This window comes from Lichenostomus cassidix, chromosome 5 (genome assembly GCF_008360975.1).
Source record: "Lichenostomus cassidix isolate B80296 chromosome 5, HeHo_3.0, whole genome shotgun sequence".
Lineage (NCBI taxonomy): Eukaryota > Metazoa > Chordata > Aves > Passeriformes > Meliphagidae > Lichenostomus > Lichenostomus cassidix.
In genome coordinates, this window is record NC_139486.1 from 10,846,740 (window position 1) to 10,871,720 (window position 24,981).

At 40.8% G+C, this 24,981-nt stretch overlaps 1 long non-coding RNA gene across 1 annotated transcript in view; it reads left to right on the forward strand.

The window, feature by feature from the left end:
* The first annotated feature begins 63 nt into the window (after nucleotides 1-63).
* Nucleotides 64-24,981, forward strand: part of LOC146435944 (uncharacterized) — a 219,206-nt gene continuing 194,288 nt past the window's right edge. Inside the window, exon 1 of the long non-coding RNA XR_014852454.1 lies at nucleotides 64-396. This is a non-coding gene — a long non-coding RNA (uncharacterized LOC146435944). The remainder of the gene's footprint in view (nucleotides 397-24,981) is intronic.

Below are 24,981 nucleotides of genomic sequence, written 5' to 3' on the forward strand. Positions count from 1 at the left end.
CGCCGGGTTCATCCGAGGACAACGGCGGCTCCGCGCCGCGGCTCGTCTGGCTGCCAACGCCGCGGCGAGGCTGACGCTGCCGCGGCCGGGGGTGACTCACGGCGGCCCGCGGCAGCCGCTGGGTAGCGGATTCGACAGTCGAGCGGGGAGCGGGCACGTCGCGGGCCCGCTCCTAGCCCCCTTCCCCGGGCACCGCGGGCCACCCCTCGCACCCATGCCCCCTCCCCGGCCCCCTCCGCTTCTGCCAAGTGGAATAAACGCACGGGTTTCCGGCAAATGTTCACCCTTCCGACACCGAACGGGAGGCCGCCCCCCTCCCCGCCGGCACCCCTGTCGGAGGCGGGCCGGGGTCCGTCCCCGCGGCCGGCGGCGCTCCCGGCGGCACCCGCCCCCAACGTAAGTGACCGTCGGGCCCGGGAGGGGGTGGCTGTCCCTGCGCCCCGAGCCCGGCGGGGCTGCGCTCCGGCTGGTGCGGGCGGGCGGGCCGAGCCCGGGATGACCCCCGAGCGCAGCCCCGGCGCTGTGCCCCGCGCTGTCCCGAGGTGCGCCCGGCGTGTGCCCAGGGGACAGCCGCCCCCGCACCCGGGCAAAGGCAAACACAGCCCGGAGCCCGCTGAACGCGGGGCGGAGAAGGGGCGCGGGGCGCATACAGAGACAGGGACCCGGAGTCCGAGTGAGGAGCAGCGTCGGTGTCATCACCGTTGTGCTCTGCCCTGTTCGGCAAACACGCGGCAGGGTTTTAACTGCCTGCGGTTTCCATGGAGTTCTCCTGGCACGTCCCAGCAAAAACGTATGGCAGATGTCTTCATGGCGAGCCTGCAGTGGGTCTCCCACTTTTGCTCAGAGCTCCCAGGTGGAGTCTTTTCAGATCCTTTACACTGTGAAGCTCAGCACCAGCAGTGCTTTTGGGAAACATGCTTCGTGCATGACATCCCTGTTTTGAAACAGAATTTTGAAGTGAGGCTGTAGCAACACATCTTTCAGTCCAAGCTGTCAGCTGGATGCACAGTTTTAAAAGCAGAGGCTCCTTAAAATGAAGAGATTATTAAAAGGTTATTCATTAAGAAGCTCAAGCCATGAAGGTAATGGTAATGAGTGCTACATGCTCTGCATACATTCTCAACTTTCGTATATAGGATGAAGGCATGAAGTGGGGCCTGTACTTGAAAATACTCTAAAGCTACTTGTCAGAAATATGCTAAAATGATAAGCCATGGATTTACTGACATGGATTATGTTGTCAGTGCTTCAATCTTAAGTTAATTTTTAAGTCCAAATTTCAGTCCTTTGAGAGAAGAGAGGAGGAGGAGGAGGAGGAGGAGGAAGAGACTATCATAATTGAAATGCTGACATGGCTAACCATGGCAGTGTGAATTCACTACTATAATAAGACCTCAGCTAGCAGCCTAATTCCAAAGAGGTGATGTTATCCAGTAATAATATAATCAGTTTCTTGGCTGTAACATATGAAACTGGGAATTGCTTTATATTATTGATATTTTTGGCCAGAATGTAAAAAAATACAAAAATCTATAAGATGTCAGGATTGAGGCAGGAGAGCTACCTTTTCTATTTAAAATAATAAACCAAAGTTCTTAAAGAACGTTTTTCACTTCAGTGCAGTTTTACAAAAGCATACTTAAAAAGGGACAGCTAGTGAGAATGCAAGCTTTCAAGCTAGGAATTGGAGGACAGAAAGGCCCAAGGGTGTAACATTGTTAAAAGTTTTCACAGAGGTCCCTAAAGCACAATGTTCACTTTACAAAATAGAAGTTTTCTCCTGGGTAATCGCTGAATGAGTTTGCATTGATTTGCAGCTGTGAATTTAAAGGAAAAAGAGGGAAAGAAAATAAATGAAAAAGACAAATGCCCTGTTAGTAAATTATGCCACAACCATTAAGAAAAATTTGTCAGATATAGGAAAAATTGAAACTGTCTGCTTAAGTTTTTGAGTTTATATATTCAGTACTCTCCAGCCCTCATATCTTTCTTTGATACTTATTTTCCAGGCGTAAACATTCTGATAATTTTCTAGGCATCTGGCTCTCCAATTAGAAATAACAGCAGAAGTGAATTAACTTGTCAGGTGTGTGTACCAGTGGAACCTTATTAGTGAAATCTTCCATAGAGGGTTAGTCAGTGTTGCTAGTAAGGTCAGAATTTCAGCCATTGTGAAGGTTTTTTTGTTTCAAAAAATTGCAAGATAGACCATATTATCCCTCTAATTCAGATTTAGATTTTGCTGTTGCTCATGATGGTATTCTGTGTGTTTAACCAAAATTCACTGTGGTCAGTGGGACACTTTGGGTTGGGCCCATGAATTCTCTGAAGGAGCAAATCTTAAGTTTCTCCATGTTGCTAGGAAGCCCAGAAGTATCAAGACAAAGACATATGAAAGTATGTGAAGACAATGAAAACAAAGTAATGAGTATAGCCAAATCATAACTGCCATTTTAACTGAGTGGCTTGTAAATAACAGAGCCCTACAAGAATACTTGGGCGTGCCTGAGTCAACCCATTCTGAAAGCTCTATGATATGCAGCTGCAGAAACTACACAAATTCTTGAAAAACTGTCAACAAAACTAGAAATTTATTGAAAATCATGTTTCCAAATACAAACTCTGTTCTGCATATAGATATATCACATGTTGTCCAGTAACTCTTGAAAAGTAGGCTAAAACTGGTACAGTGACTAGCTTGTTCATCTGATCTTCTTAATGCAACATTAACCCTCTTTTTAGACTTGCCATTTGACAAAGCATTATTGTAAATATTACAACCATTTGTGAGTGTGTGTAGTTTGGGCTGTGGAAAATCAGTAGTTGGCATTCATTGTCAGGCTTACATCCAAAAACATACGAGTTAATTTGCACTACATGACCATTGGCACTACAGAGTAATGAATTGGAAAAGGTATTTTGAGAGTATTTTCCAAAGCTGCCCTTATACACTTGCTTGAAGCTAGAAAATAGATGTGATGTAATGATAGTTGTTTTGGCTTAATTGTGGAAGATAATACCAGCTTGTGACTACTGACTGGATGTGAAACAAAACTTTATGGCTGTATGGATTGGATGTGGTATGTCAGCAGTCATACAGGGTACTAATGGAAGCATTGTGTATTAGTTCTGTAAAAAGATTGAAACGACAATTAATTACTGTTTCTCACAAATACAAAATGAGAGGGCAATGAAAAATTAATTAAGGAAATTTATGTATGGATATGGAGCATGGTAGTCTGGATGCCAGCTGCCTCACAGGAAATCCCCAAACCACTAATTGATGGAAATTCTAAGAACTTAACAGGTTAGGTTCCAAACAATGTTTTCAGTTTGGATTTTTTTTTTTTTTTTTTTGTAATTAGGCCCTTGCAGAGTGATTACATTAGCCCATTATAGACATTTTTGCTTCCTTGGTGCATTGTTCTTGAAGTCTAACCATCCTTCTTCATCATTACTCTCAATTGGTTGACTTTTTATTTTTGATACAAAATGTCACCTTTTTTATTGAGAGATTGAGTATGATAGTGTGGAGGTAAGTCCTCATATATAGGAGCAAAAGAAGCAAGTGAAAGAGGAAAAGGGAAAGAAGAGGGTGTTTTGAGAAAACAGAAGGAAGATGGGAAATGTGGGGCTTGCATTGGAATGCCTGGTGATGGGATGGGACAGCAGACCGGACCACTGACTGTGCAGACAGCAGTGTTCAGAGTTTGTGATTTGATCAAAATACTCCTTATTTAACATGCCTCTCTTTTCTCAGTGGGGATACAGCTTGGAATCTATGTGAAATGATGAAAGATTGAGAAAGCAAAGACAGAATGAAAAAGCAAGAGGCAATTTCCTAATTTGTTTCTTTTCCATTTCTAAAGCCTGCCTAGCCCACACATGGGGTAGGGTACGCTTAGTATCTTGGAAAAAACTAAGCTGCAGCTAGAGCAAAGTTGGAAAGAAATTCCAGTAATTTTAAGGATGATAAAAAATATCTGAGCACCCCTTCTCCCTCCTCCCTGTAGAAGGTCCAACAAAATCATCTGCCTCATGGCAAATGCCTGACAACAACATAGTATCTGTACCTACTCTTAAATCAGAATTCAGGGTATATATATGTAACTGTAATGCATATTTTGTCCTTCTGATACTGTTTACCTAGAACTTTCATATTGTCATATTTTTCTACTTTCTTTTTGACTCAGTTTTCTTCTTTTCTTTTGGGACAGAAAATCCCTAGTGCAGTGTGGTCCAGGTTATACTGAACCATGGATGTCTCATGCAGAGCAGTATCTTATTGCACACATGACTTACTCATGTTTCAAAAGCAGGGTGAGTAATGGGTGCTGGAATTTAGCTCTATACTGCATTTTGCATCTGGGGTTTCTGTAAGAGCTTCATGAAGTTCACAGACTACTGCTAGTAATTTCTTAATTTATCTACCTTCCATTCCTGCTTTTTTCCCCGTTTCTCCAGAAATTTTATGTGGTCCTGGAGGACTTTGCAACTTCGCAAATAGTGCAGAACTATGTCAAATTTCTCCAAGCACAGTATAAACACAGGTTGTTTTTGTGCTGCAGAAATACTGGGTTTTGATTTGGCATGATCCCATGTAGTTCTAGAACTGTGGGTCAACATTTCATCTTTACCAGCAACAAGGTTTGCAGTGACTGCATGTCTTAGAGATGTACTTAGTGTGCACAGGGGGAAAGTAGTGCTGGACTGTTTACACTGCAAGGGGGATGATTTAGATGATAGCCTGCAACATCATCCTTGGATACATGGACAGAAAAACTGCTATGCCAGTGATGCTCTCAAGTGCACCATACACCTCCAAGTACAAGGGCAAATTTGAATTTGGAAAGAAGCTCTCCAATGTGCTAAGCTGCTTGTGGTTAGCACAGGTCTTTCTCGTGAGAACATTCTGCTGTGTTTCATAAACAAAGACAAAGTCTGGATGTTTTTCAAACAGTGTCTCGAGACTTGGACAGTTCAGGCCTGGACAGTTAGGCCTAGGGGGAGGTTTCTGACTGACCAATCTGGGCGACCTCTGAAAAGTCTATATATATATATGGAAATCAAAATAATAAACGCTTTTCTTGCTACACTGAGAACTGGGGTCCTTTTCTCTGCTAGCGGCTCAACAGCGACAGCTGCTGATGTAGCACTTGCAGTGAGAGATATCCTGGTCCAGATAGAACTTCTGGGAGTACACACAGGTCAGAAAGAGATGCAAAACAAACAAACAAACAGAAGTGTTCAAACCCACCAACAACTTACTATTTGATCTGGAAACAGAACAGAGGGGTTGCCTGTAGCTGCACTTTGTTCAAACTTCATTCGGGCTTGTGATGTAACTTTCTGTTAGTCCACACAGTTCATGTCAGACTCTGGACTGTGGGTTTTCTTCCTGATGATTCTGCAGCCTCTCAGGCTCCTGGGGCTAGTGTGCAAGGGTCTGTTTGTTCAGAGATCTCTATTCAGTGCAAAGAGTTGGTGATGGAAGTTGCTGTTAATTGTTGGGGGTTGCTGTACAAGCAAGTCTCCTCTGCTCTGTTCCAGTACAAAGTGAAGCCACCTGGATGAAACTACGGGAAAGTGTTAATACAGCTAGTGCTAGATCTCAAAAGAATAGAGACAAGGAGGAAGGTAACCAAAGTTCAAACCCAGAGGGTGCATGCAGTATGGATGTGCTGAGTCCAGTCTTGTGTCCCACTAAACAGATCACAGCCATTTGTGAAAGAGGGTCTCATGCTTTCCAGGATAAGCTGGCTGTTTAGTTTGTCTTTCTAACTAGTCAATAAAGCTCAATGTTCTAGGAATTATCTTTGTATTAAAATTGCCTTATTCTTTATGTGTTTATGTCTATATTTGGATGTGAATTGTAGGACCTTGGGTCCTCAAATATTTAGAGTCCAGTTAAATTTTGACACGAGAGCAACTGCATTATTTTTCTGTTCATTTTCCTAATCTGTAAACAAGCTTTTATGCAAGACTATTGGCACTGAAAGTCTGTTTGAAATGGACTTGTGGAAGTGCAAGAGTTCATAACCCTTCTGTTGCAGCAACTGGGAGTGCAGTCTGAACACTGAGTGCCTGCTGTAGGGGCAGGTGGTGAGGTCTTCCCTAGGTTCTCATGCAGAGCCCTAGGAAAGTCCAGCACTGCTGCCAGCTGCACGACAGAGGACACAGACAGTGCATGCAACATCCTCCTCTAACCTTTGCCAGGAAGAATTAATAAGACACCTCGTTATTAAAACACTTCCTGAGGCTGAGCTTCAAACTCTTTAACCTGAGAATGGATTCAGCAGCATCTTGTGAGCTTTGCAGCTCACTAGGTTCCACTTTTATAGCAACAGAACAGTTCTCCATTGTAACCTTTACTTTCTTGTTTATTTAACATGTATGAATTACTGCTGCTGGCTCAATATGTTAACAGTTATTTAAAGAATGGTCTGGTAAATTTTTTAGTTCATATATGGATTATAAAATATAATATCTGTCACTATATTTTCTGGTCACTCACTTTATGTTAAGATTACATTAATATGCTTTTCTTAAATAACAAACAGATCCTGCAGAGCTGGTTAGCCATGTGAGGACCATGTGGTGTAAGCAGTTATAAATACACCAGTAAAAAACATTCCAGAGAATTATAAATCACTATAATGTTCAACTCCAGTGGGTTGATGAATAGTATCTTTATTAACTTATTAACCACTTATCAAAATGATTTGCATTGAACTTAGACTTAGGTTTATATTCAGTGAAAATTTTATATAAAGCCTGACTTTGTTTTCTTTTGCCAGACGTATTTATTTCTGAGTCAAAACTCAGTCTCTTTTGCAAAAAGGAGGAAAATCAAAGAGGCATAATAATCAGCCTAAACTCATCCAAAGCACTTTAAAAATAGCCAGCCCACCTACTGCACTGGGAGATTTTATAGTGCAGTGTACAGAAGCACAGTGTGGAGTAGCTAAAGAACTGTGCAATATGTAAGCTTTTCAAAATGTACTTGAGGCTGTGACTCTCTAACCAGTACCACATCTCCTGCTAGGGCATCTGCCTCTCAGACCCCCACTGCCTTACAGATTGTCCAGGGGGTTTAACTCTGCTTTTAATGAGAAATAACCCAGCATGGATTTTTGTTTCCAAATCAGTGGCTCATAGTGGAGAGATCTGTGGCAGAAGGTGGTTGAAAAGAGCGAGACGGCGTTGCTGCTCAGTCGCTGGTGCGGTGGGCGGCAGTGCACCGGCATTGTCACTTGGGCTGTTACACAGATGGCCTGTGTAAACTTGAGTAAAATTCTAGCAAATAGGTCTGCAAAGGGATGCAGGCACCCAACTGCGCTGTGTGGGCCTTGCTAGGCTCCATAAAACCATGCCCAGCTGTCATCTCAATTTGTGAGTGTCTGAGCTCTGCCAGGGAGCAGGTTACAAACTGCCTGCAAATTCTGGTGGGGGTCTTGGGGAAGACCTTTCCTGAACGAGTTTTCCCAGCAGAGTCCTGCACAAAACTTTTGGAGCCTCTGCTCATACAGGGATGCTGTTTCTTGGTGGATCCTGTTATTATCATGGTGAAATGTAAATACCTGATGTATATAGACACACATTAAATTGTTCTAATTTTCAGGGACCATTTTTATATTTTTCCCTTGCTCTTGCCTCTCCAGCAAGCTTTCTGTCTCTTGGTATAATCCCCTTGTATGTTCCTCTAGCCAGTTTTTATCAGTTTTACCTTTAATTGGTACACATAGTTGGCCAGTTTACCTAACTTCCCAACAAAGAGTTTATCGGTGAAAGAGTGTTTGGCGTGTGAACAGCATACATTGCAAAAGATGCTGCAGGAGGAATGGCAGTATGGATGTGTATTACCACACTCCAGCTTAGGTCGGGTGGTCACATTGCTGTATCTGAGGGAATCTTGCACCAAAATAAACTTTGAAGGTTATGAAATAAAAAGGGTATTTTCCCATTGTAGAATAAACAGATTGTACTTTGCAGGGAAATGAGGTAATTCAGTCTCATGGTTTTCAGCATCAGGCATGCCTTGAAAAGAGAAGGATCTGGGGGGCCCTTTAGGTACCTTCAGTACTTAAAGGGGCTGAGAAAGGAGCTGAAGAGGGACTTTTTACAAGGTCATGAAGTGATAGGACAAGGGGTAATTTCCTTAAAGTGATAAAGGGCAGGTTTAGATTAGATATTGGGAAGAAGTCCTTCACTATGAGGGTAGTGACACACTGGAGCAAGTTGCTCAAGGAAATAGTGGGTGCCTCATCCCTGGAAATATTCAAGGCCAGGTTGGATAGGGCTCTGAGCACCCTGGTCTAGTGGAAGGTGTCCCTGCCCACGGCAGGGTGGTTGGAACTAGATATTCTTTACGGTTCTTTCCAATCCAACCCATTCTATGATTCTATGATTTTGAAATGGTTAACTACCTGTCCGAAACTGTATCCTATTAATGTAAGGCATCTTGGCATTTCCTTTTCGTGTCTCTGCTAGAGAATTTGATGAAACAGCTTTTGTTTGTTCATACTTTTCTTTCTTAAAATTTATATATCAGTAAATGTTATTTTTTCTGCAAAAAGAAAAAGAGCTTGCACTTTCTTCTCTATGAAGGCAGAAGTCAATCAATCCTATTGCTTTAGATTATAATTTTCAGTTTGATTAAACATATAAACATGTAGACTTTTACTGCTCCTGACAACAAGGATTGTAACAGTTTACATGCTGAGATTTTATTATTTATGTGTCTATAGAAGTTGATCATTATAGAATGGAGTATGATATTAGGCCCTTAATATATTTTGTGGAGGTAGGAAAAAGCAATTGATAGGGTGAGTCTAAGTTAACACATGGAGTGGACTTCACTCTTTCCAAAGGGAACGAAATTCTCTACTTCTTTACAATGTTTTGAAGACTTTTGGTGCTCTGTGGTAGCAAATATGTTCTCAGGATGAGAACATATTTGCTATGGATGAGGGTTGTCTAGACTGCGCACTCCAGATTATTGTAAGCATTTTATTCAGCTGAGAGCTGGAGCTCTGTAAATGGTTGGTGGGATTTGAAAGGACCTCAATGTGCAAGGGGAAAGAGGAACCTGCTGTAGATCTTTTGGGTCCTCAGCTGCCAAGCATATAAATATGGATAAGCATGTCCCACTGACTGCAGCAGAATTTAAAATTAAGTTTTTTCAGAAGTTTTTCCAGAGTTGGGATTTTAAGCAGTTTCTGTGTTAAGCTACAGTGTACCAAAGAGTGTGTGCTCATACACTGAGCTTCCTTGAGCCAATGCAGAAAATCAGGGAGGTTGTTATGCAATTATTGCTGTATATTTTCCTGCTTGTAAGCCGTAATTCCGCTCCGATTTTTTTGGTGTGTTTTGTTTAAATCTCTGAAAAGATGTCATTCTCTCGCTGAATGTGTTTTTCCACCTAAACACAAGCTGTAAATACATACACAGATAATATTATGTGATTTTTCGAGTCATCTGCTTGCAGTTGTTATGTGTTTTGTGCTAGGCAAATTTAGAAAATTATCAAACCTCATAAGCTCAGACATAAAAGCTCCTTGACTCGTCTTTGCCATGGAAATTGCAAGTTTTAACATGTAAGTGTATATGTAAAAGAAAAACCCCAGAGGTAACAGACAAGTAGAATTTTGCAGGGTTGTTATAGACACAGTGACATCTGGTTTTTATTGCAGTTAATGATTCCTGATATTATGTGCCATTTTGTGTTATATAACCATTTATTATTAATCTGCATCTCTTCTTACAAATCAATTTTCAATGCATTTTTCCCCCCAATCATGTCTTGAGACAGCATGTGGGTATACATTTATGCCTACTAAAATAAAACTAAAGGTGTTCTTCTATATTAAGAATTTTTGAAGTACTTAGAGATGGATTCTGTGTTCCCTGTAAAATAACTGTTGTCCTAATCATTACCAGGAATTGAACCTGGAACTACCAGAGTTAGAGAATAGCTTGACAATTTGAGCTCAAAAAGGCTAAATCTTCTGGCTAACAGTTGTAGGAGAGTAATGCCTTTTGTGGCTCTGGCAGAGTTTATTAGTTGGAGAAGGAATTATGCTTGTGCAACTCAAAATTGTTAGTGAAATCCAAGGGAATTTGGGGGTTTGCAGGGAATGCAGAATTGGGCTCTTCCAGGAGCTTCCCAGTAAGCATGAAAGAGTTTTTTTTATTTTTTTGTTTGTGTGTGTGTGTGTGATGAGTAGTGAGAAATCCTAACGTCTGACAATGTTCTGGCTAAGTGTGCTCTTCAGTTTTCCATTAGTGGTGGTGTAGTCCATCAGTGAATCCTTTCAGGAGTAACCATCTGGCATTTCCTAAACCCTTGTCTGTGTATCATGTAAAACTCAGTGTTACCACTCTAAAGAAAGACCTTGAAAAGTTAAATGCCATTGGAATTTAGTAATGTAGGCCACAGTGTAAACTGTGGTTAAGTTGAGCTGAGGCCTTCTTTAGAGAAAGAACCTGTAATTGATTAAACCCTGCCTCTAGCTAGATAAAAATGAGTTGAAGTAGATTAATATAAAAACAGTTAAAAGCTTCCTTGTTGTTGTCAGTTTTCAAAATTAAACTTGTCAAGAGTTTGGCAGAGAGAGCTCAAAGGCAGATCTGATCTAAACTGAGGAAAACAAACCCAAAGGAGCAAAGAGCAGTATGGACCTTCTCATTTTTGGTTGATTTAAGTGACTTTTCTAACTGAAGGCTGTGAGCTTTAAGATCCTTCCAACTCAAATGATTCTATGATACTATGACTTTATGGCCTTCATTTAAACTTGCCAAGCCATTTTTCTCTGGACTACCATGATTTGTGTCTCATAGCTTTGTCTAATGCAGAAATTTCTTCTGTACTGCTTGGCTTATCTTCTCGTGGCCTTCATGAATCTTCTCTGACATTAAATGGGCATAATTATTATGAGAAAATAAACCAAGGGCAAAACTGAAAAGGTAGTCTTGGATTCAGTAAGAAACTGTCTGAGAGAAAATTGAAATGGAGACAGCACAGCCGAACAGCTAGAATGATGTCGAGCTTTTTCCTGGAATCTGCTTCTGTCTGTAGCGTTGTGTGGCATTTGACCTCTGTGTCACACAGTCTGTCCTACTGCAGGCACACCTGCAGCTTGGTGGCAAGGTTGTTCAACTTTCTGCAATTGATATGGACATAAATTCTGCAGTCCCAATGATAAGTGAAAAGTAGAACATCTCCAACAAATGCTACCAAAGTATTTATCAAAAAACAATGTTGATTTTACTAAGTGTCACACTGGAAAGTCATTTTAGAACGTGTTTGGGCTTTGACACCCCTTCTCAATATTTTTCCCCCATATCCTTTTGTGTATCCAACTGGGTCATGTTAGTGACCACAGGTATGAGTCTCCATTCCATTGCATTGGTTTTGTGCCAGAGTAACCCCACTGTTTTTCACAGCATAAAAGTCTGATGAAATGTGAAAAATTGATCCCATACATATTCCAATCTCTGAGTGACTTAATATTTAGTGCTAAAACATTTTCAACCTTTAAAAACAACACTTCTATCAGTCATGTTACAGCTTTAAAGTCTGCTGTCTCACGACTTGCCAGAACTGCAGCAAATGCTGGGAAGTGAACATGTCCTTAATCACAGCAAATCATGGGATATTTGATCCTTACATTTCACAGTCCTGTTGGAGGGGCAGCTACTACTCTTGTGTATGGACCTCAGGGTTGAAACATATACATTTCCCTCCATCTCTATTTTAAGGTAAAATAATAGAATAATTTCCACAGAAGAAGGTTATTTGTTCATTTTAAATTGTTGCAGTTACCTTTAAATGGTAGCAGTTTGAAATTTGTATCAGACTTGAAATCTTATGGACTGAGGGATAAGTTAATTTCAGCTTGAGAAAGTAAACAAGGCAGAAGTCAGATGCAGGATGTTTCTTGGGTCTGCAGGTAGTTCCTGGCTACAGAAGTAAAACTTAAGTCTGTCGTTGTTACAACAGCATACATATTGTATATTTACATGTTTCTACTATTACATACATACATACATATATACATAGTCCTTCTAATTACTAATCTACTGCTCTATTTGCAATATGAGGGAAACATTGTGGTATTTTTAGATTTCTGAATTCAACGAGCCTTTTCCTGTTAAAATTAGCTCCAGTTGATAGCAATAGGAGCAATCTCATTTTCACAATGGTCATAAGCTAGCACTCCTGACAACTAACTTGGGAAACTGAGACAGACTGTAGTCTCAAGGGAGAGATCATTGAGGAGGTATTGGTGTGTAAAAGGGATGTAGAAGTCTGTTGGATTTGAGACTTTGCTACACCACAGATTTCCTGCATAACTTTTAGACTACTTAATATGGTTCCCCTTTGAATCTATAAATTTGGCATGGCAGCACATCCTTATATTAAAAAGAGTAATGTGCTCAGATAGTGATCTGTGGCACATTTTGTGATTGGGAGAGATTTCTCATAAGACTCAGACATAAGTTTGATCTGAAACAGTTGGGTAAATAGAACTAGTAATTAATTAATCATTAGTTAATTAGCTCAGTTAATTAGTAACTGATAGAGTAACAGCTGTTGATCCTGCTTATTGTGTAAGGGAATTGTCAGATCATGGAATGGCCTGGGAAGGGACCTTAAATAAGGGAGTTGTGAGCCTTGGTCTCACGTGGTGGTCCTCATGGCACTGTAGTACCACACCAAAGTAATGATGCTGCAAATCAGTCATGCCTCTTTTCATATATATACATACATACATATATATATATATATATATACCCCCAAATTGATGCAGATTAATGAGATGTCTGTCAGTCCCTTCCAACTTGAGATATTCTATAGGTAAAAGTGTTTATACTTTTAGACTGAGGCATATTTAAGACAATAAAAGTTGGTTTAACCTGTAACAAAAATGATTCTCTTAAACCACATTGTCTTGTGCTACTTAAGGACTGAGGATATACAAAGACTGCATGGTTTAGCTGACATGTGGTAACTTGTTAAGCTTTGATTATTTCAGCTCATACAGAGGTTAAGATAAAAAATTGCTGTTGTTCCTTCTGGTATCATCATCTCTGACTATAGGAAAACAAGTCTGGCACTGTAAAGGTCTCAAGAAGTTTTATACTGGTTAACAGTTCTCCTCCCCACTTTTCTCCCTTCTACTTCTTACTGATTTAAATTGGCTGAAGAAGAGAAATTCTGGTTCGTGGGAAATCTTGTTTTCTTCATTTTTTTTTCAGGGGGAAGTTTTTGGTCAAAATTGATCTGGGAAATGAAAAGAAATTTTTCTGCCAACCAGAAATTTTGCGATAATTTCCTGCTGGAAACAACAAACATTTTATTTCTAAAATAAATGTGCTCTCTGGTTCCTGCAGTATCTCAGTGAAAATGGCATTTGACAGGTGACTCTGACTATCAGCTCTGTGGAGTAGTTGAGGAGCTACATGCTATCAGTGGTGCTCTGGCAGTCCTGCTCTGTGGGCTGAATGGAAATCTGTTGCAGGGCTTTCAAGCTCCCAGCTGGCAATCTGTTCTTACTGTTTGGTAATCAGAAAGTCTGGAAAATACTGGGATTTCCATGTTTTCTGTATCCTTAGTAGGAAGTTACTCCTTTTACGGTCAGGGTTTCCAGAACTTCCAGCTTAGGGGGCTGAAACCATGAAAGCTTGGTTTCTCTCTTTGGGACGCTCCTGTTTTGTTACTAAACTCACCTTTATTTCAAGTGAGCCACTTCACACCTTGTTCTTCAGCACCAGGGTGGTGTCCTGTGCTGTAGGACCCAGAAAGAAGGACCTCCTGTCTGAATGTTTCACCCAACTCCTCTCTCTGGAGATGCACCTACCCCGCTTTCAACTAACTTGCCGGAGTAGGGGTGGCAATCCAGCTGTGGAAGTGTGGAATTTAGCGTGGGCTAATTCCTGCATGCAGTTTACCCAGCTCCTTTGGGTGTGTCCTGCATGGCTGCTAGACCACAATGGAAACTACCCACGCAGCTTCAAACAGCTAATGAGGCGACCTCGCACCCACCACACCCAGCAACTGGAAGATTCTGGCCCATCTTGCAGAATTGTGCTGTGCTGAGTTACAGCATCTGGCTCTGGCAAGTCTGCAGGCACAGACAGTCTTTGAAACAAAAACAAAACCATGCACTGTTTCTTCCCATATTTACATGACTGAGTGCTGCAATGCACACATGTGGGCAAGAGCAGGAAGAATGCACTCCACCAGTGGTTGTGAAGGGACTTTAGTGGCTCAGCACCCTGCAGGATCTGCTGCTTGAGCTGATCCACAGCTTTTTCTAGCCACAGCAAGGATTTCACACATCTTAAGCAGAGTTGGCACTTGCAATGTGAAAGCTACCTAAAAGGTGTCAGATTTGGCATTCCAAATCAGTTTATCAGACATTCTCACAGGCAGATTGCAATTACACCTATGCTTAAACCCTGAATATCCATACATTTCACCAGAGATACAACTCTTTTCCAAGTCTCCTTCTTACAAGAGTGGTATGGATCTCCTGTGATTGACATGCAGGTACAGGAAAAATGGATTTCTTGCAATCTTGCTTGTGTTGCTACAAACATACTTCTCATGCTGAAGAATCAAGCACCTTCAACCTCTTTTATTGCCCTCATTACTCTTGGTCTATAGAAAGCTAGATGTGGCATGAGATAGCAACTATTTTCAATTAGAGATGATAGAATAAAGCAAGAATTGTTTTCAGTCTTCATTGGCACAGCAGGTCATTTTTGCATTTCAAACACTTTTGCAGAAAGGCTTATTCTGACAATGTGAACACTGAATGTACCTGATCTTTCTTTAAGTGATCTCTGCATAAATGCATTGAGTTCTCCTTGTGCAAGTACCCATGTGGGTGAACAGATCTGAGCCCATAGACTATTTTGGCTTTTCAGTCCATCCTTTAAGATGTCTGTCAACCTTAGACTTTTACAGCAGGAATCTTGCGTAAGACCACATGTGCAAGACAACCATCCAGGCAACATTTAAAACCCATTGTTCCTTCCATTAGTTAAGAGGAAACACAGACTAATTTCTTGCTAAATGTGTTTTTATGGCCTTCTCACAGCTTTGATGATCTTGTGGGAACATGTAATCATAAATTATTGAAAGGAAACCTAAGCTGCTCAGAGCTAAACACATCAGTTATCTTGTTAAGGAGAAAAATGTATGTGAATGGATCAGTAGGATTAAATCAGCACAAGACATCATAACCTTCTGTTGATTGCATATATGGAACCTGATAATCTTAGTTGTCTCTGTCATAAGGGAGCAGAAAGGTATTTTTACACATGCACTTTATTACAAAATGAAGCATGGTGCTTTAGGCGCAAAGCGGAGCAAGAGAGTGTGTGCAAACACATATGTACATACTTGTGCATGCACACATGCATTCTTTTGGTACACTTCCTTCCAGATGCACTTGGAGTCCTGGCTGCTGTGAGGATTTGGCAGCTTTCTTGTGCAGTGTGGGTGTTTATCATTCTACTGTGATTGTTCATGTTGTGATGAGTTTCCCCTTGGGTACATTTTTCAGGCACATGTTCCTGTCAACCAAGGTCAATGCTGAGCCGGAGAAGCAGTGCACAGGTGCTGTGTCAGACTTAGCCTCCTTCTTTTGGCTGCAGACAGTGATACTTCTTAATTTAACTTATGATTAAACCATTGCCCTGATACAAGAACAAATAGAGTATTTCTGCATGGATTAAAAAAATTAAAAGAGGTTCTTTATATAAACAAGGGAAGAAATGAGTGATTTAACAAAAACAGACTCTCAAGACCTGACCAGGAGCCTGTTAAAATTGATGGAAAGACTCCTTGGGTTTTAGCAGGCTCTGTTTCGGGCCCTAATGCATGCTCTGGTGTCTGTAATCCCAGGTGGGAATAGCTATTTGTTTGACAGGAGGTGGTTTCTTACTTTATTCTCACTAGGTATAGTGCTGGTGGCAATGGAGAAAGCTCAGGGAGATGGGAGAGTTCATGACAAAGAATGATTTTTTTCTTCGTGGGCGGCAACCAGCTTCTAAACAAAAAAGCCCTAAGGAGAGAAATGCATCAGGGTCATTACAACTGTCATTTGGCACTTACTAACATGTATTCTTGAAAGAAACTGTTAACACAATTTTGCCGTTTCTTGCCAAACAGCGAGGGCAAACTGGAAATGTTTTGAAGCTGGAATTGGACTGCAGGCTTTAGAGCTCCCCTCTAGGATCAGCTGATCAAGAAATATGGGAGACTGAATATGCTTCAACCTGCAGAAATCCATGCTTGTCCACTTGCTTGCTCACATGCTTGTCCATCCAGAAACACAACCGTGTCTTGTGTTTCTCTCCAACTTGAGATGTATAGTAGAGATTATGGAAAGGTACACTTGGAATCAAATGTGGCAAGGGATGACAAGGACAAGAAGAAGGGCTTCTTCAAGTGCATCAGCAAACTGAAGACTAGGGAAAATGTGGGTCTGCTGTTGAATGGGGTGGGTGCTGAAGGTTACAGAGCATGTGGAGTTAAGGAATATCTTGTTTGCTTCAGTCTTTGCTGCTGAGGCCAGCTCTCAGGAATGCCAGACCATGGAGGCAAGAGAGAAAGTCTGGAGTAAGGAAGACTTTTCCTTGGTTGAGTGGGATCGAATTATAGATCATTTAGGCAAATGTGACACCCACAAATCCATGGACCCAATGGGATGCACCCAGCAGTGCTGAGGGAGCTGCCAGATAGTATTGCCAAGGCACTCTCCATAGCAATGGAGAATAGGAGAGGTGTCTGAGATCAGGCTGCTTTCCAAAGTCATGGAGCACAGGAGAAATATGTGAGCATTGGAGGAAAGCCAGCGTCACTCCAGTCTTCAGAAATGGCAAGAAAGAGGGTCCAGGAAACTAAAGGCCAGTCAGCCTCACCTCCATCTCTGGAGAGAAAAATCAGTAAAAGGTAAAATCCATGGGTTGAGAAAAGAACACTTTAATAACTGAAAAAAAATTAAAATATAATAATAATAATGAAAACAGAGTGAGGCGAATAAAATCCAAGAGGAACAAATGATGCACAATACAGTTGCTCACAACCTGCCCCCTATGCAGCAGTGACCAGCCCTTCCTGGCCAGCTCTCCTGGTTTATATATAGGGCATAGCCTTCTATGCTGTGGAATATCCCTTTTAGCAGTATGCCTCATCTGTCCTGGCCATGCTCCCTCCTGGTTTCTTGTGCACCTCTTCACTGACAGAGCATGGGAAATTGGAAAGTCCTTGACTTCAGGTGGACACTGCTCAGCAACAGCTAAAACATCAGTGTGTTATCAGCATTGCTCTCATACTGAATCCAAAACAGCACTGCACCAGATACTAGGAAGAAAATTAACTCTATCCCAGCTGAATCCTGGACAGTAGTGGCTGGAGTGATTAAAATGTTTCACTGAAGCTGGACATAGATATAAAAGGATATATGTGTGTCATATTTATAAAAGGATATATAAAAGGTGGGCTGGAATCTAGCTTGCTGTTTTCCCATTGCTGCCTTTGTGCATTTGGGCAGTTTAATTCTGATTCTGTATCACTAGGTCATGTAAACTAAATGTTGTTTAAATGCTTGATTTCTGCAAGTTCAGTTCAATCCACTCCATTCAATACAGTGAGCAGCCACCTTGGAAGCTTATCGATCTCTTATTGATCTGAGGGACTTGTTTTGTTGATATTGATTTGATTCTTTTTAATGTGCTTCTGAATTTATTTGGAGCATTTGACTGTGCCAAGCTCTGCAAAACTGGAGGAAATGCAATTCAGTAACTGTACAGTATAGAATTTCTTGTATGTGCTGTGAATGTTGGCACAGATGGAAACTGGATTAGGTGAACAGTGCTGAACTCAGAGTGTTTTGGATTTTTTGCTTGCACACATTAAGAAAAATATAATGAACTCCTTTACTCGAGGTCATTCTGGAATAAATCCACTTTAATCAATGATGTTAAATTACAGAGGTGTGTTACTGATACAGCTGCATTTTATTACCTGCTTCATGTAAACCATGAATAGCAGAGAGAACCAGGTAAGGGTTTTTAGTTTCAGATGCAGGATGTGTGATGCAATCCATGACAGGGTTTATGCACATATGCACAGAGCATATTTTGAGCTACTGTACTTTGAAATCTGTGCCAGACATCTATGCAGCCAGACAGTAAACAAAGAAAATGATACCTTAGGCCAGGAACCTTCAACAGCACAGAGGGTTTTCCTCAGAGACTGGAAGGGGAAGTGTAGCATGTGTAAAGTCAGAAAGGTTAGTAGGCCAACCAAGAGCAGTGCTGTGCCTGTGAGCTACATGTATGGGATCTGAAGTCATTGGGAATTTTGCAACTAATTTCAAAAGAGATAGGGTTGCCCCAAGTGTTTTGACAGCAGTTTCATTCCATTTGTATCAACTGATTTACTTCAGATTTGGTCAAGGATGCACAAGGTGAATTTCATCTGTTGTTAAAGAAGGTTGTGAAATTTTACATGTATTGCTTAATTCAAAAAACATTTTCTTCTGACTGTCAAATACTTAATAAAAATTTTGCTTTATGTAAAAGTGCTTTCTAACTGAACCAAGTTCTGATGCCATTGAACACACATTCCACTGCACCATGAAGGATTCTAATTGCAGTGAATACTAACTGCAGACTCTTCCAGATCCCAGAACGGAACTTTGTAATTTAAAGTTTTGATATGTGGCTTACATGTTTTTAGAAATTCTGTGAAATTAATGGAAAAAAATTAATGGTGGTATTTTGATTTTTTTTTCACTCCAAAGCCAAATATAAGGTTAAAAGCAAACCTTGAAACAATCTGGCCTGGCTGCACAAGTAATTATAGACTTAAAGAAGGCTTGAAGAATTGTTTCCCATTCTTCAGTTGCATGTGAATGTAGCAACCAAGTAAAAAATAATTCCAGAAATGGAATATCAAGCATAAAATGTACTCGTAGAAAGCAAGGTGCTGAAGTATGAGAATACGTCTGCTGATTTTGGCTTGGCTTTTGAGGTGTGAAGATTTTTTATTTGATTAGTTTTCAGGTGATTTATTTTTGATCCACTTGTAGCAATGATTATTATGATGTGAATACAATAATGTAGTGGCCAGTTAATGGCAGTCTTCTGCACCATCAAAATCAATTTGTGACACTTGTTGGGAAATGTAGTTTCAGGCCTTTTCTCCCCATCATGATGAAAAGCGCCCATAGTGTCAAAAGTTGTTTTCCTTGTCTGTCAAGCAGTACAATAGAGAAATCTGGAGAGTTTTTAGAGCTCTTAACTTCTTTCTTTGCAACATCTGAGTACTGGCTCTACTGAAGCAAGAAAACGAATATTATTCTGGAGGTAGAGGAGAAAATGAGTAGCAGAAGACATTTAATTGCATAGAAGTCAAATAGGAGGAAAACTGAAAAATGGGATTTCTTCCTGTGGATATTTGTAGTCCAGAGGGTTCAATCTCTGAACATCATCCAAAATCTGAGGAGACTGGCAGGAAGTCTGGCAGAGAGTTTGTACCAGTGGTATGCTGTCTGGGAAAACAAACATTACCAAGAATTGGTCCTTGTATTTCAGTGGCAGTTTTGCAGAAAGAATAATCAGAACTGTAACTGATCTATACATCAGTAAATAGCTGGATGAGACTTATTGAATCTGAGAATTGGGTTTTTTTCAGAAATGTAGTAGATCATAACATGCTCAGGACAAGAAAGGTGGTTTGCCTTCCCAAGATTTTGACAGCTGCATGGGAGCAACTGATTATGTGAATAAGAGATTTTCTCTTCAAGGGCTGGATTTGCTCCCTCCCCTGCAAACTAATGGCCAAAATTAGTTTGCCAGGTTGAGAGCAGAGTTAGTGCTGAATCTGCAACGTCCCTGCTCTTTATATGCATTGGGTTATATGGTGGTCATATGTCTGGGTTGTAAAAAGATGATTAAGGTTCTTTAAGCAGAGTACAATAACAGAAAATTAAGAGCCCGTTGACTCTTTACAGGAAGCCTGTTTAGCTAATACCATCAAAGCTTTTTTTCCCATTTTAACTAACATGGTTTAGTTAGTTTATTTTAGCTGCTTTTGTTGTAATTCACTCTGGCTTTTTCTCAACCCTTGCACTTTGCTTCTGTGATCTCTGTTTTCCGTCCATCCAGAGTTTCCTTTTCTATGTTTCTGTCAGGCAGATTCCTTCCATCCACTACAAGAATGAGTCTCAAATCAATTGTTGATTGAAATCTTGGTTCCCTGGGTGTTTCTCTCCACTGCCTTTAGTAGTGTCAGCATTCAAGATACATTTGTTTTTCTTTCTTGCCATTACACAAATAGTGCTCTCCAGTAGAACTTTGAAGTTCATATTGTATTAATTAATAAGATTTAAATCTGTTTGAGACAGTCCCTCCTAGCTCTTCCTCACCAGCAGGATATGTAGCCCATTGCATATGAATTGGTTCCGAGAGTGGGGCCAGGAGTAAGAGAATGGGGCTGGGCCAGGAAGCAGGAATAACTGCTTCCCTAAATGTAGGAAAAGGGATTCCTGGGTCCAAGCTTGTGAGAGTTGAGGAGGTAAGAAGTGCTGTCACTGGCGCAGAGCATGGCGGGGAGTGGGGTCTGCTAGGACCCTAGGAGGGTCACAATTTTTGAACCAGCTGTGATTTCAAGAGTTGGGTTGACCAAACTGGGATGAACTGTTTCCAGCACAGTTTTGGCTACCCACAACCTCTGTTGGCTTTGTCCCCTACTCCTGATGCCAATGCATTGCCCAATGATGTCAGCAAGTGTTTTTGGGTTTGCAAGGAATGCAGGAATGGGATCTCTGAAAAATAGAATCTGTATGTAGAAATGCTCTAAAACTGAAAGATGTTTTGCAGAAGCTTGCCTGAAGCATTTTAGCAAGGGCTCCTTCTGGCCCATGGCTATTGTTTTCATGAATTATCCTTGCAGGTGGCTTGCATCCTTCCATGCAGTCATCAGATACTTTTGTGAAATGCTTCTGAGGACAAATAATTCAGGAGACTCCTTCTGACCAAGACAGCATACACCAACTGCCTGGATACCACTGAAGTTTGCGAGACTTCAGAAGTACTCTTCTGAATTATGCCTTGTCAGCTCATCATGGATATTCCAGTGCATCTTTTGTGGAGCTGATAATATCTCTCAAGTGTTGAAGATTTTAACTTGATTTTTTCCTACAATTTAACAGTATGCTATTGTGCCTTCATAGGCCTTTGCTGGGCTTGATGCTTTCTTAGTTGTTAAAGTGGAGTGGAGTCACCACAGTTCTTCCAAGAGTATTTCTTGCCATAGCTAGTAGTATGTCTTTAACATTTCTTTGTATTCTTGGAAAAAGAGTTTTCCTTTTTCTTGATTTTACTCAGTTGCATGTAAGGTCTGAGACAGGAATTTGGTTCTCTGGAGTAGATGTGTCACACATGTATGAAGCAATGCTTTTGTCAAAGGATCTGTAATGGACTCATTGCTGGGTCTTACAACCCACAAGTGCTTTCTTTGCCCTTTTGTAAAGAACTGATTATAGTTTGATCCAGAGAATAGAATTACCTTTTCTAATGCAATGCCCTAAATATTCAGGGATTCCTTATTAAGTATCTGACGTGCTTTATAAATTCACCAGGTTTATCCCCATGTAGCTTTAGGATGAAAGCTTCTGAAATGTGTCAGCTAGTTAGATTTTAGTTTTTATACTCAAGATGTGCTGGACACCAGAGGGTTCCTGCTGTAGCAGTGTGTTGAATCAATTTCCATGTAGCCTTCAGCCACTGCTGTGTGTTGGCTTTTGTCAGACTGTGACAACCCCAACTGTGTTGGGGTTTTCTTACCTTCTGAGAGAAATGTCATTGGCCTTTTCTGACCTTGCCTTGTGGTCACACATGAGATTTTGAAAGGTCTTTTGAAATTGCTTGGCTTCTCCCTTGGTACGATAATATTGCAGAGTACTACTTCCTGGATTTTCCTGCTAGAACATAACAGTTTTTACAGTGGTAAAGTTTTAAATAGAGTTTGAAATACTTGGCATCGGGATAGAGGTTTTTGCATGCAATATATTAGTCAATGTGACTTACTAAACCCCTAAAAAAGTGGCTTGTGCAAGAAACTGCATATTCCCTAGTAAATCATGGAAGTGTAGGAATGGGAGGGAGCTCAGGCAACCAGTCCATCTCTCTGTTTTGTGGCTGAGCCAAGGACTATTTTTGACAGTGATTTGTCTAACTTTTCCATAATGGAGTCCAGTGATGAGGATTCCATGACCAGCCTCAGTGAGCTGTTCCAGTGTATGGCTGTTTTTGTTAGTTATTTTGTCCTAATAGCTAACAAATCTTCTTTTACCACACGGTAAGCGGAACTATTCTTCTAACCTTGCTGAACCTGAAGAACAGTTGATCACTGTCATATTTATAACAGCATCTTGCATATTTGAAGACTTATGTCTTCCCTCAGTCTCTTTTCTAGACTAAACAAACCCAAATCTTTCAGCTTTTCTTCCTAGATTGTATATTCCAACCTGGTAGGTGGAGTTTTTTTTTGTTGTTCTTCTCTGGACTCCTCAGATTTTCTGCATAAATCTTGAAACATATGGTTTGAAATTGGACTTTATTTTTGATTTGAGGTATCACAAGTGCCAAAATGTGTGGACTAGTTACCTCTCATAAAACACCATATTTGCAAGAGAATCATACTTCTAACTTAGTTTTCACATGGTTCTGTTAAAGATTTTTCTACAGCTCTGTAGCTAACTTGTTTCTTTTCTTCTTTGCAATTGTGCATTTGATTTTCCTGCTGAAGTGCAGAAATTGTATTTTTTATTTCATCCCATCAGTTTCACAGCCAATGATTGACAACCCTTTCAATCTGTCCTGTGAAGGTTCTTCTACTTTTCACAGCCAGACACCCTGCAAATTTGAAGTGTATCTTAATATTCCATCATTCTGCTTCTACCTGGGCTTTAGTCAATCTTTTGTGAACAATGCAGTAATAATACAGTTTACATCCAGAAATCATATGGTAATGTATTTTTAAGACCTTCTACTGGTTTCCTGATAATAATGCTGAAGGCATGTTGTGCACCTTGTGTCACAATCATTCTAAACTTGAGATCCTATTTTCTGTTTCTCCCTTAACCTGCGAGCCATAAACAAGGAACAAAATAGAATGGTCTGAGATGATTTATTTTTCATCTCCATTAGGAAGGTTGTCCAGAATACTTCCTGTGTCCCTGTTTCCCCAGCCCTTCCCTAGAGCCAGTAGTCACTTCTGGTTGGTCTGGTATGAGTCACACCTGACAGTTTTATTAGTGCTCATGAACAGCATTGGGCAATGGCTGGATCACTGGCTGAAACTTGGCAGTATGTCTGTAATATCATGGATTTGGGCTTCTGGCAGGCAGGCAGCTGACACCCTGGGACACTGGTTTGACAATGGACCTCTCTGTTCATCTCAGAAATAATTGTAAGAGGGGGAAAAAACCTCTTGCTGTGATAGTCATCTACAAAGCAGAAAAAAATTAAAAAGAAAACATAGCAATTTACCTAGTGTCTGGTCTATTCACTAACAGGTTTCTCAACACTGAAATGGTTCCTCTTTTCTTCCCAAATTATTTAAGAGCAATAAACATACTCATCAGCTGACTTGTCCTCCAGTGGCTTTGAGAAAGTTTTTAAAGGGCTGCTTTATTCCCCCCCTCTTCATTCCTGGCAAAATCACAAATATCTAACTGAACTCACATTACTTAAATAGAAACTAATAGAAGAGATGGTTGTACAAGTAGTTCAGGATCTGGTCACAAATATGCACTAAGCTGCTGGTTCTACTGGGTGAATTTCACGTTGAAAGAGACAAGAATTGCACCTTGTTAGCTCAGAAAAGGTAACTATCCTTCTTGTATTTTAGTCAACCCAGCTATAGAGGGAAGTGGAAGGAGAGAGGAGGAATCTCAACAGTGTTGGCCTGATAGCTCAGTGATTATTTATAGCAAAAGAGAATAATCATAAAATAAGATGAAAATATTTTCGTTTTAGACTGTTATCCTAAAACAAATCACGACCAATCTGAACCAATAAATAATGGAGAGAAGTGTTTAAAGAGGAAAAAAATATTAATGAAAACATGATTTTTTTAAAAATGTTTCTTCTGGAAGCATGCTGTGCCAGGTGCAGTAGTAAACATACCTCCTTTGAATCACTGGAGATGAAAACCAGCCATATACTTGAGCTTAGGTGGTTCCTATGGGTTTATGACTCTTTCGTATCTTTTGAGCATTCAGGAAAATCCGGCGCACAGATTTTTAAACTATGGTTCTGGCTACAGAGACACAACACATTCTTTTCTGTTTTTAATAAGTCTCTCTCTTTGTGCAACAAATCCTTCTAAAAAATTGTACTAGCAGTGCTAACCAATGGGTAGCAGCTAGAGGCTGGAGGGAAAGGAATTGCTTTGGCTGGACAGAGACTAAGGGATCTGTACACTCAAATGTCTATTGTTTTTAATAAGAATTTGGCTTCAAAAACCCTAGCCCTCATATGTATTCAGATTCTAAGAACTGGAGGTCTCTAACCATGCATTCCTGCCTTGCTGGATCCAATCCCCCACTGGCTGGTGCACCAGTTGGGGGAGGCAGGTGTGGCATTGCACACATCCTCGGGCAAGGCTCCTCCCTTGTCAGGTGCTTGTGGCTGCTTTCCGGGGGACAGCACCTCCCATCTGCTGGCTGGAGCTTACAGCTGAGGGAAGGAGGAGCCCATATTCCACCAAGAGTGCAGAGGTTGCTTAACAATCTTAAGAAGGTTTGCTGTGTTATAATGTAGATTGGTTTTTCTCATTATTTCAGTGGCTTTTCAGAAGATTAGGGGAGACACTATGAAAATACAGGGTATTTGTGCATTGTATCTGTATTCCATATGCTCTGGTAAATTGTCATTCTGATTCTCCCATGCAAA